This window comes from Heptranchias perlo, unplaced genomic scaffold, assembly GCF_035084215.1.
Source record: "Heptranchias perlo isolate sHepPer1 unplaced genomic scaffold, sHepPer1.hap1 HAP1_SCAFFOLD_54, whole genome shotgun sequence".
NCBI lineage: Eukaryota > Metazoa > Chordata > Chondrichthyes > Hexanchiformes > Hexanchidae > Heptranchias > Heptranchias perlo.
In genome coordinates this window covers 4762355-4774795 of record NW_027139559.1, presented here as the reverse complement: position 1 = coordinate 4774795, position 12441 = coordinate 4762355, and the positions used below count along the sequence as shown (strand labels likewise).

General features: G+C 45.8%; 1 non-coding gene across 1 annotated transcript; it reads left to right on the top strand.

Moving 5' to 3' along the window:
* The first annotated feature begins 805 nt into the window (after window positions 1-805).
* Window positions 806-878, top strand: trnat-ugu (transfer RNA threonine (anticodon UGU)). Its single transcript has one exon. It is a non-coding gene; the product is annotated as a tRNA-Thr (tRNA).
* Window positions 879-12441: the final 11563 nt, after the last annotated feature.

The following is a 12441-nucleotide window of genomic DNA, read 5'->3' as shown; positions in this document are numbered from 1 at the left end:
TCTGAGAGAAGCGATTTGGTGATTATTGACTCAGATCAAAAGCAGAGTGAGGTTTAGCAAGTATTCGAAACGCGGATTTCTCAACTATCAATCAATGAAAGGCCCAAAACGAGATTTACACCCCTCGACCAACGAATCTCTGGCAATTGAAACACACAGCCACTGAAAAATTTCGCCACCACCCACAGCCGATGAGCAATCCTTTCAGACGGTTCCTGCCCATCCAGTCTCGCTTTCTATTCCGATGTTCAGCACCATCGAGTTGTACACTAATTATTTCAAGTAAACAATATCAGCCTCTCTTCACCAAATTTTGAATGTACAACTTGTCTCATCAAGTAAGATTTTCTAAAATCGATATGCTCTGAAGCCACATTGCCGTTTGTGTGAGAATAGGTACACCAGGTAGACTAGCGCTGGTACATATTGCCGAATCTAAAACACACACACTTTAAACTATTGTGCAGTAGTTGTGGGAGGTCACCCACAGGAGGAGGTCAGGACCTGGTGCATCACAGACATTACTCACCAACATTTCGTGGGAAGAGATGAGAAATGTAATAGGATCAGACCAGATAGTGTGGAGAGAGTGTGGGAATACAACATGATGAATAGGGCTAGATATATGATGTACTGACAGGGGATAAGGAAGAGAAGGTCATTACTGATATCCATGGTTTCTCATGCAGAGACCGATGAACAAAAGATCGATGTTATTGCGCAGACGCATTGAAGGAAGAGACTCAACAAAGTCTCTTGGCACAGGTATCAATGCCATAACGTTGGGAAAGAGCCGCGCAAATGTGGCGCCGTGGCTCAGTGGTTAAAGCACCTGTCTTGTAAACAGGGGATCCTGGGTTCAAATCCCAGCGGTACCTTTAGCTTATGTTGTTTGTCTCCATGTTTTGTTGCTCCCATTTTTCCACCCGTTTCCTCCTCCACATTTGTTACTCGCAGAACCCCTTGGTTCACTTCCCAGCCTCTCTGTGTTGACTGCCGAGTTAAATTCGTTCCGGAGATTCCCATCCACGGGTTTACAATTGCAACGAATCATCTCCGTGAGGTTAAAGTGCCCCCTGCTCCTTTATATTTCCATTAAATATAAAAATTCAGCTGTTCGCTGATATTCTGTATTTTCCCCAATCAATTAGACAGGAGGGAACGAATCTTTCTGTGAGGACGTTGGACAAACTGATTCTACGGTAGAGCTAAACATTCATGGTGGAGATTAAACACAGACCAATACCGCGGGAGCGCTTCTGGCCAGCTCCCTTTTCATTTGCTTTTCCCGTTAATCTTTCATTCGCTGTAAACCCCAGAGGCAGCAAGGAAGGACAGAGAGATCTATCTCCGATCCGTCCTCTCTACTCGACCTTTAGCCCATTACAGCAGGTGTAAAATTCCAATTGTCCCTCTCCATTTAAACAAAATATGAACAATCCTGGGACACAGACTTAAAACACCGGTGTCGGATTGATAGTAATATCATTGAAGCCCATTTTCATTCTCCAAAACTGACTGAGGGCCGCAACAAAATTTCAATACAATTACGACACGGATGGGATTCGGACCCACACGTAAAGAGCAGAATGGATTATTCGACCATTTCTGAATCCAAACAGTAGAAATAAAGTCACTTTTGCACTATGTCCTGCCAGAGCACCGTGACCGAGAATGTTGAATGTGTCGACTCAACTTCTGTAAGGAAAGGTATTTACGGATTTCCGTTCAAAGAGGTCAGTCACAGCAAGAACGATCGGGGATAAAACAGTAACGGCACACGTTGGAAGGATTGTAAAAACGACCGCGGTAAGACTGAAACCTGCAATCTTCTGATAACACCCCGATTAATATCGAAGTCAGACGCGTTATCCATTAGGCCACGCGGCCGCTGCTGCAAAGTTTCAGCAAAAGATCTTAAACCCGGGGCAGGGTGGTTAAGACTCTGTTTGCATCTTTCACTTCCTTTCACTTTATTGATGTTGTTCATTTATTGTTTTCTTTCTTGTAGCAAGTTGGCTCTACTGTTTCCGACTGATCAGGAAACTGACAACCGAACTCCCGCTGGGTCTCCGAGAAACCTACAATCAGAATAAACAATGTTCAAATCTTTGATCAAAATGTTTAGCCTCCAAAGCGAATCTCTTTGCCACCCGGTCTGCAAAATAGAGAGAGGGGACATAAAATGGATATCAAATCAGTAAACTAAAAATGTACACGGAGAAAGACACAGAGCGGAGATTGTGAACAGAATTTACTGTCCAAGCCAGACGGGCCGAGTGGCCTCATCCTGTCCTGTAAAATGCGAACAATTCCCAATTCTGCTGGGTGAGATAATTAGTTTCTGATTTTCTTTTTTTGGGAAATATAAACGCGGACGGGGTCCCGCACCACGGGGTAAACGGGTCAGATCCAGACCTGGCGCTCAGTGTTAATGTTAATATTGAGCACGGGATTCTATCCGTGTAACAAAAAATCGCGGGTTTCTTGCTATGTATTCGACACATCCCCTTGCTGTGTGTTTAATCAGGGCAGGGAATGTTTTGCTGTTTTAGTGATAATCATTTTTCAGGAAATCAGCAAACTCGTCTCGAAACATGAGATTTCCAGTTTCTAATTCGCTAAATGGAGTTGAGGTGCTGATCAGCGATGAGCTGCTGTGACTCCGCCGCGTCGGTTTAACCGGAATTAGACGTTTCAGTGAAGTGAAGTAGACCGTCTCAATCCGGTTTATTTCTTTAGTTGTAACATTGTTTATTTTGAGTGACAGATTTATCGAACATTCATTGAGAGTTCAGTTGTCAGTTTTCTGATCAGTTTGAATCTGAAGAAGTTAAAAATAAGGAAGGAAAATATTACTAAGGTCAAAACTCGAACTGATCCAATCACCTGGTCTGCGTCTTTAAAGGTGATTCGTTCTCCCCGGAGCCCTGTTCAATATATTAAAATGCAATCGTTCTTCCTGTGACCCCAAGTTCCAGGTACCATATCGTATCCAGTCGACTGGCGCACGAAGGAAATGTTTTGGGGGGAAATTGGATAAGGGCGGTTTTTGGCCGTGGGTAGCGTGATGCGCTGTTTCTCCTCGCCCAATGACCCTTGCGCTGGCTGGACGCAAGATTCGCTGGACGGAAGACTCACCTGCAATCAGCGTTCCATTCTCGGCCTTGCACGTGGAATCAATGCAACACGCGCTTTCCACCACCAGAGGGAGCACAATCGCTTAAAGGGAGGTTGTTTCTTCGAGATCTCTCAAAGACAGCTGGGACCTCTTATTTGCCGAAAATAACAGTCTACTGTCTGCACGGAATCTGAACTGAGATGAGACATCGCACACGTAAAACACAGATGCAGTTTCCATCCCTATGTTTACACATGATGAGTTATCTTTTAACACTGAACAAAGGTTGAACACAACTAAATCTCACATCCTTCAATCTGCATGCCAGATCTCACCAATCTGCCGATCTGAGTTGGTACCAGGCCTGGAGAGTGCATGCACCAAGGTTCCCTGCTGGTGCTGAGAGACCTTGGTTCAAGAGGTGGACAGAAGGAGGGACATTCTATATCCCCGAGGTTTGGAGGGGGTCGGGGGGCAAGAGGCGTCCAGACATATATCCAAAAGACAGCGGGAGGCAGCGGGGGACGAAGTCAATGCCAGTCCCACAGCATCATAGACTTGCATACATTGCAGGAAGAAGTTCAATGCTTTGATATGAGTCGTCAAGGTGAGTGAGGTCAACTCTCAAGTGGCATCTCCTACAAGCTGAACCACGCAATACACCCACCATCCCCCACATACCAACAAACTCTTTCCATCAGTATTCAACTCTTGTAACCAGAGGCTTCCTCTCACCCTTACACGTTACCACTGTTGCAAGCCGCCCACCCACAACTCACAGGCCACACACACTGGCAGCTATTTTACCATGACAGGCACATCACCCAGACACACGTCCCGTTTTTTGCAGAAGAAGGTGGCGCACATCAAGAGGCAGCAATTGGCAGTGGCATTTAGCACGTCGAGCATGTTCCACCATTCACTGAGATCATGGTGGACCTGTGACCTAACTCCATATACCCGGCTTAGCACGATATCCCTTAATTCCCTTGGTTCACAGAAATCGATCAATCTCAGATTTAACATTCACAAGTGAGCTACCATCAACTATTATCTGCAGAAGAGCGTTTCAAACATCTCCCACTCTTTGCGCAGAGAAGCCGAGGTTAAGTTAACGCAACACAACTGGAGAAAAGAAAATGTCTCAAGATGTTGTGCAGATTGAAGCTGAATATGAATTTATCGCAATTCACGCGGTGTCATGAATGCAGAATGAAAATGCCCCTGCATTGGGCGGTCATCGAGCCCCCGCTTCCTGTGTGGCAGGCAAGAATTCGACCAATAAAACACCAACGCCCAAGCGGGTAGGTGCCGCCATGTGTCCACTTGGAAACCAACCTGAAAGAACAGACAATCTTACAGGCCGAAAATGAGAGTGTTTGATGAGATTATTACTCTGACGTGATTCCAGTCGCAAAATCGGTTAACGCGGGTATTGAAATAACAGTATCCGGGCTCGAGAAATGCCGAGGTTGTGAGTTCGAGCCTCACCTTGAATGTTTGAGTCTTTTGCTTCTGAACATTTCCACCAGATCTGAAGGTACCGCTGGTGTGTTCCATGAAGCATCTCCTTCTTCGTGTTCTCATGTGAGGACTTAGGGTCCTCTGGCCGGCCTTATTGCAATAGCAGTTGTGAGTTTATTTGTTAATAGGCGGGAGAGGGGCCATTGGCGACAGCATGAAATGTGAAAGGAGGCGGCACGACGTCTTCAAACCGAAAGAACCGAAATCACATTTCTTCTTTTGGTGAAATAGACATTCTTCTGTTTTTCGTGTCGTGCATGAAAAAGCGGATCGGGCGGGAAGATGGATTCGAGATCGAAGATCAGCCCTGATCTTATTGAATGGCGGAGCAGGCTCGAGGGGCCGTAAGTCCGACTCCTGCAACTATTTCTTATGTTCTTATGTAACAGCTGACCCGCTCCTGGTGGCTTGGCTGTTTGTTTTGCAATATCCCGCCCCGCCTATCCGCTTGATCCAGTTTGTTGCTCCCACTTTCACATTCAACTTGTTTCTCGTCCCTGGTCATGTGAAAAAATTGCAGATTGCAGAAGGTTCAAAGCCTGAAGAAAGATCAACGGTGGAAGGAATGAAAGCAGCGATTTTGCTTCGCCACCAATGAAGAAACGCTCACTTTTCCTTTATTTTTCGTTGTTCTCTCTTGGAGTAAACTTTGGCGAAAGTGAAACGAAATTCAGTGACTGTGAAATGACCAGGGGTTCTTGCAGCACAAGATGAAATTGGCGACATCGGCATCTGAGAGGCTGAAATGGTTCACATTGTTCCCGAGTTTCGGTAAGAGGCAGAACGGATTGATTTGTAGCGCTGGATGTCTCTGCATTCGACCGCCCACGGAGATGATGCTGGAAGTGTCTGCAAGGAGAGGGTGGGGCATAAAAAGTATTTAATTTATTCGAGCAAATAAATACGAATTTTCCTGCACGACACTTCAAACAGAAAAATGTCTGTTTCACGAAAAGAAGAATTGTGTGTTCGGTTCTTTAGATTGAAAGATCTCGTGCCGCCTCCTTTCCCATTCCATGCTTTCGCCAATCGCCCCCTCTTCCGCCTGTTAATAAATAAACTCACACCTGCTATTGCGATACGGCCGGCCAGAGGACTGCAAGTGCCCACATGAAAACATGAAGAAGGAGATGCTTCATGAAACATACCAGCTCCGGTGGAAATGTTCAGAAGCAAAAGGTAAATCTGCTCCAGGTGAGGTTCGAACTCACAACCTCGGGCATTTGCTCGAATCTGATACTGTTATATAAGTACCGCGCGCTAACGGATTGCGCCACGAGAGCCGCCCACGATTAGTATGCACAGCAAACAGTGTCATTTGCGGCCTGTGAGACTGTCTGTTCTTCCAGACAAGTTTCCAAGCAGACAACTGCCGTTCGGACATTGGTGTTTTCGTTGTCGAATTTTTGCCTGCCGCACAGGAAGCTGGGGTTTGATTACCGCCCAATGCAGGAGCATTTTCATCTGCGTTCATGACATCGCGTGAATTGGGATATTTTCTCTTCTCCACGTTCGTTGCGTTGACGAAACCTCGGCATTCTGTCCTCTGAAACAGGATCAGGAATTGAGTCAATTTTCACTGTAAGTAGGGGTACAGCCGTATTTGATTGGGATTTGAACCCGCGACCGCTCACATACACAACCAGTTAAACCGCCCGAAGCCAACATTATACCCCTCAAACAACAGGGAACCACGAATACTACTGTACAGACAATGTATAAATCGCAGCAACGCACAGCAGACCACCCAGTCTTTCAGGCCACTTCTGTTTTTCCAATCTCGTTTTCTAATCCGATGTGCAGCAATGTCAAGTTGAGCACTAACTATTTCAAGTCATCAATATTAGACTCTCTACCACATGCGTTTTGAATGAACGACTTGTATTATCAAGTAAAACTTTGCAGAATGTATTGCTCGAAATCTACATTGTCAACTGTCTCGGCATCCGCAGGTTATCCACTGAACCAAAAGTATAATAAAATTGCTAATTTTTCACTGTGAGGTCGAAGAGATATGAATATGGAGACATTAGCTACGAATTCATCAGCTGGGTTGCACTTTTGCTTTTCCCGCTGTCTCTCTCCATCTTATTTCTATCTCCCTGTCTGTCTCTCTTTGTCTTTTCATCTCTCTCACCCTGTTTCACTTACATTGTCCCTTTTTCTCTGCCCTGTCTCTCTCCCTTCCTTTCTCTTCCCTCTATCTTTGTTTTTCTATCTCTTTTTTCCTCTCTATCTCTCTATCACCCTCTTATCTCCGTCTCTTTTCTTCTTCTGTGTCTCTCTCTCTCTTATCTATATCTCTCATTCTCTCACGATCTCTCTGTCCCTCCACCTTGTCTCTCTCTTTCTCCCTCTTTTCTGTGACTTTTCCTCTCTATCCACTCTCTCTATCTCTCTTACGATTTCTCTCTCTCCCTGTCTTTCTCTGTTTTATTTTACTTTCTCAATCTTGCCTCCGCCTCCACAATTTCCCTGTCCCTCTCTGTCTCTCTGTCTTTCTAGTCTGCTTTGTCTCTCTTCGACCACTCTCTCTCTCTCTCTCTCTCTCTCTCTCTCTCCGTCTTTATTCTCTCTAACTCTACTCTCTCTTTCATTCTCGCTCTATATATCACTCTGTCTCCCTCTTGTCTTTTTCTTTCTCAGTGTCTCCCCTCTGCCCCCTCTCTGCTCTCCCTCTCACTCTCTCAGTGTCTTCGTCTCCCCCTCTTTTTTGTTTCTGTTGATTATTTCAGTGTTGTTTCCTCTGTCTTTCTCTGTCTCACTCTGCCTCTCTCTCTCCTTTTTTCCCTCTGACTCTGTCACACTCTCTCTGTCTCTCTTTGTGTGTCTCTCTCGCTGTGCCTCTCTCTGTCTCTCTCTTTCTCTCTGTCCGTGAATCTCTCTCTGTTTCTCTCTCTGTCTCTATCTCCCCTCTCTCTCCCTTTCGCTCTGACTTTCTCCCCATCTCCCTCTCTCTCTGTCTCCCTCGCACTCTCTGTCGCTCTCTGTCTCTCCCTCTTGTCTTTCGCTCTCTCACTGATTCCCCTTCTGCTCCCCTCTCTTCTCTGTCTCTTGCTCTCTGTCTCTTATCTCTCGCTATCTTCCTCTTCCCTTGGTCTCTCCCTGTCTATCGTTCGCTGTCTCTCTGTCTGCCTTTCGCTCACTCTCTCTTTTTGTTTCTGTTAATCATTACAGATTTGTTTCCTCTCTGTCTCATTGTATCTCTGTCCGTCTCTCTTTGTGTCTCTCTCCCTTTCTCTCTCTGACTCTCCCTGTCTCCCTCTCTCTCTCTCTCTGTCTCTCATTGTCTCTCTCTCTCTGTCTCTCTCATTGTCTCTCTCTCTCTCCCCCTGTTTCTGACTATGTCTCTTTGTATGTCTCTTTCCATCTATGAGACTCTATGTCTGTCTGTCTCTCTCTCTCTCTCCCTGTTTCTCTCCTTCTAACTCTCTGTGTCTCTGTCTCCATCACTCTTCGTCTCTCTCTCCGTCTCGCCCCTCTCTCACTCTCTTTCTCTGTGACTCTCTGTCTCTGTCACTCTTTGCGTGTGTGTCCTTCTCTCTCAGTTCCTTTCCCTCTCGTTCTCTCCCTCTACGTTCTATCTCTCTCTGTCTTTCTATCTCTTGGTCTCTCTGTTTCTCTCCCTCTATCTCGCTCAATCTGCCTCTCTCTCTATCTCAATCTCTGTCTCTCTGCCTCCTCATCTCTCTGTCTCTCTCTCTGTATCTCTTTCTCTCTGACTCGCTGTGTGCGTGTGTGTGTTTGTCTTTCTCTTTCTGTCTCTTCCTCACCCTCTTTCTCCATCTCTCTCCCCTCCTGACTTTTTTTACAAAGCGAGTGATTGTGATCAGGAATGATCACCCTCCTGAGGGGGTGGTGGAGTCTGTTTCAATCGTGGCTTTCAAAAGAGAATTGGATAAGCACTTGAAGGGGAAAAAATCTGTGCTACAGGGATAGAGCGGAGGGGTGGTTCTAGCTGGATTGCTGTTGCAGGGTGTTAGCACCGACTCGACGTGCCGAATGGCCTCCGTCCGTGCATGAACCATTCTCTGAATCTCTGATTCCAACAATCCTCTGGGGTGAGCGAGAACGTTTTCGGCAAAGATGCCATCTTCTGGTAACAGGGAGTTTTACACCTCAACTTTCGTTGAATCTCACAGCACCGGAGGAGGCCATTCAGCCCATCATCGCGATGTCGGCTCGTTTTCGGCTATGCAATTAGTCCCACTCTCCAGCTCTTTCATAATAGCCCTGCAATGTTTTTCTCTTCCATTATTTTCCAATTCCCTTTTTTATAGTCACAATTGAATCTGCCTCCCCCACCCCTTCTTGCAGTGCATTCCAGATTACAACAACTCGATGTGTAAACTTTGCAATGGAGTGAATAATGAGGAAAATTAGCAGAATACTTCTGGAGGACATAGTCAGACTGGTAAAATGTGCAGTCACATGGCAGATGCAATCTAATGCGGATAAGTGTGAAGTGATGCACTTTGTGAGGAACAACATGGAGAGGGGCACTATGATGTAAATTATATTATTTTGAGGCGGAGGGGATGCAATTACAGAGGACCTGGGTGTGCATAGTCACAGAATAGGGCAAGTTTATAAGAAAGCGTATGGGATACTTGGCTTTGTAAACAGTGGCATTGAATACAAAAACAAGGAAGTCCATGCTGAACCTTTACAAATCACTGGTTAGGCCTCAGCTGGAGTATGTGGTACAATTCCGGGCACCACACTTTAGTAAGGATGTCAAGGAATTGGAGAGGTTACAAAGGAGGTTTATCAGGAAGATATCAGGGATGAGGGACTTAAGTTAAGTGGAGAGATCAGCGGACCTGGGTGTAGCCACCAGCCTCTGACCTGAACCGCGGCACTCTGCAGGATCGCTCTAGATTGAATTCACTGATGATCTGTCAAGCAGCCCAAAGTGTCAAGTCACTTTCCACATCTCGAACAGTCAAACACTTTGTTCCTGTATCAATACACTGTTTATGTCCGGGCTCCTCGGTTTTATCCCTGTTTTCAATGTAACGTAACCTATCTTGTCTACAGCCATTCTGTGTTAGGTCCAACAAATCAGCAGCAATGGGACTTGTAATGATGGGATGTTGATGTTCTTGCAGGACCTGTTTCTGCTCTCATCTCACTTGTACATGTAATGCTTATTGGGTTCGGCCCAGAACCACACACTGGAATGAAACAACCTCAGTATCCACGTCATCAGAAACAGTGACATCTGCACACATTCCTTGCAGGCCATTGGTGCTGGGAATGGGCTCGGTTGGGCTGTAGTTCAGCGTGAGACAGACCACATTGTTACAATGAAGCTGGGAAAGCCCTGAGATATGATGCTATTAAGGGCATCACACCAGTAATCTATTGGAGCGGTCATAGCTGCCACTCCAGAAGAATCTCCACCAGACCCCTTGCTGTTGCAGGAATCGCCTGGACTGCCTCATTGTCCAGGGTGCTCTGCACGGCCTTACATTCCTCCTGTGCTGTTTTACAAATGCGGCTCTTGAACTTCTACAACTGATCGTCCATCTCCAGAATGTGGGAGGTGACTGTCTCCACGGCCTGGTCATTCAGCCTGTTCGAACAATTAGAAGTTCTGTTGCAGACTGGAGTCCTGAGATCGGCGGCCTTGGGCCTCTCAGCCAAGGGCAGTTGTTTCTCGGCCTCCCCAGGGGAGAAACGTAGAATTACTTGCAGCTCCTCCTTCACTCTGGTGTTCGGTGCTTCACCATGTGAGATACCCTCAGTCTCACTACATACATTCTCTCGAGAGGGTCCTACTGGGCTGGTGATGGAAACGGTGAATCGGGTGCAGGAATAGACGGTTCGGAGTTACCAAGCTTACTGTCATATCCTTACTTCTTTAAATGGTGAGAAAACTTAAAATTAACAAGAACATTAATTGCTGTTGCCTTTGACACAATAAAATGTCCCAAGGAGCTTCACAGGAGCGTTATCAGATACAATTTAACACTGATCCACAAAAGGAGATATTCGGACAGGTGAACGAAAACTTAGTCAAAAAGTTAGTTTCTAAGGAGCGTCATAAAGGAGTAGAGAGAGGCGGAGGGGTTTAAGTTGGGTATTCCAGAGATTTGGGCCCAGGCAGCTGAAGGAAAAACCGCCATTGGTGGAGCGAATAAAATTTGGGAGTGCACAAGAGGCCATAATTTGAGGTACGCCGTGATCTCGGAGGGTTGTAGGTTTGTGGAAGGTTACATCGAAAGGGAGTGGTAAGGCCGCAGAGGGATCTGAACACAAGGATGAGAATTTTAAAATCGAGGCATTGGCGGACCGGGAGCCAATGGAGGTGACCGAGCACAGTGGTGATGGAGAGTTTCAAAGCGAAGAACCGTGTGCAGGATTAGAGGGACGTCTCCACGCGACCTGAACACAGCACCGGAGGTTCTCTAAATGGTTCAGCGACTGGGATACAATCTCCCCAGTAATTGCTGTCCACTTGCTCGGTGTATGTGGAGGTTTGACCGGGCCGTGCTATCTTGTTTCCCAGGGAGTTGCAGTGATGAGATGTCTGAGGCTGCATTTGCTGCTTTCCACCGGCAGCGGGTGATTGGAGAGAGCGGGGCCGGACAGGCGGCCTCAATGTTGCTGCTTGTCGCGGCATCATTCACTCAGGCAGCTGGGGAACAGGGAAAAACTGATGGCTTTGTTGCCGCGGCTGAAATGCAGTTACAAACTATTGTTGTTAAGGGAGGCAGCGCTGCGGGATCCTTGAATGTTCTCTCACAGATCAACTGAAACCAGTCGAAATGTGCAGCTTTTAGAGGAGCTTTCCGCATCTTCAGAGCAGGAAACGGGAGTGAAGTAGAGATACTGCCGGTATGTGTGTCGTGTTGGACTGTGTGTAGAACTGTACAGAGAAATAAAGAATATACCGGGGCTGTGTAATATGGTATTTTATTCATATTTAACCCCCCAAGTGAAATATTCCACCGTTTGAATTGATTTATTTTCACTGAAGATCGTTTGCAAAATGATGCTACTCGATTTCGAACCGTGAACTTACTGTATATTAGGTAAAAGTGATAACCGCTACACTGCGGAAACTCAGCTCTGTAAATTATTATCGGAACAACTCAGAAGAGAAGAGCGGGATCCAAATATTTTCAATGCGGGAGGTGGATTCGATTCCCGTTCAGGGAATTAACCATTACAAAACAGTTTATTGTATTCATTACACAAAACTCATTAAACTCGGTAAAAAAAGATGAATAATTGTTCTAATCGCCATTAATGAACCGATAACTTTTTGTTTCAGACTGAAGGAAATCCGAACATGGTTACCGAGACAGTCAAAACTTTAAAAAGTTTTTGTGTTTTGCATGTGCGGAATTGTCTCCCGTTCTCATTTTACAGACGGTATTTTAGGACTTGATTAAAAATGTTCCGTGTTTATGACACCAGGACTCTGGTGCAACCTTTGTTAAATTCCCCACCTCATTAAAACACAACGGTAACTACTGCTCCACTCAATCATACAACCCCAACTAGTGCCCCTCATTTAAAGAAACTTAACTAGAGCCCCCCACTATTGTACAACCTCAAGTGTGTATTTTCAAAGTGTGAGTGTGTTTTTTTGACTGTAATATTTAAGTAATGGCAGCCTCCGATCCCTCCGTGTCTATGGAAAGTTTGTTCGTGACGAAAGTCGAATCGCGCCCTGACAATACAGGGAAATGGACTTCACATGTGTGTATTTCAGAACATCTTTCACCATTCAGTAACCAAGGAAGTGAAACACTCACAACGACGAAACAACACTCGAACACTCT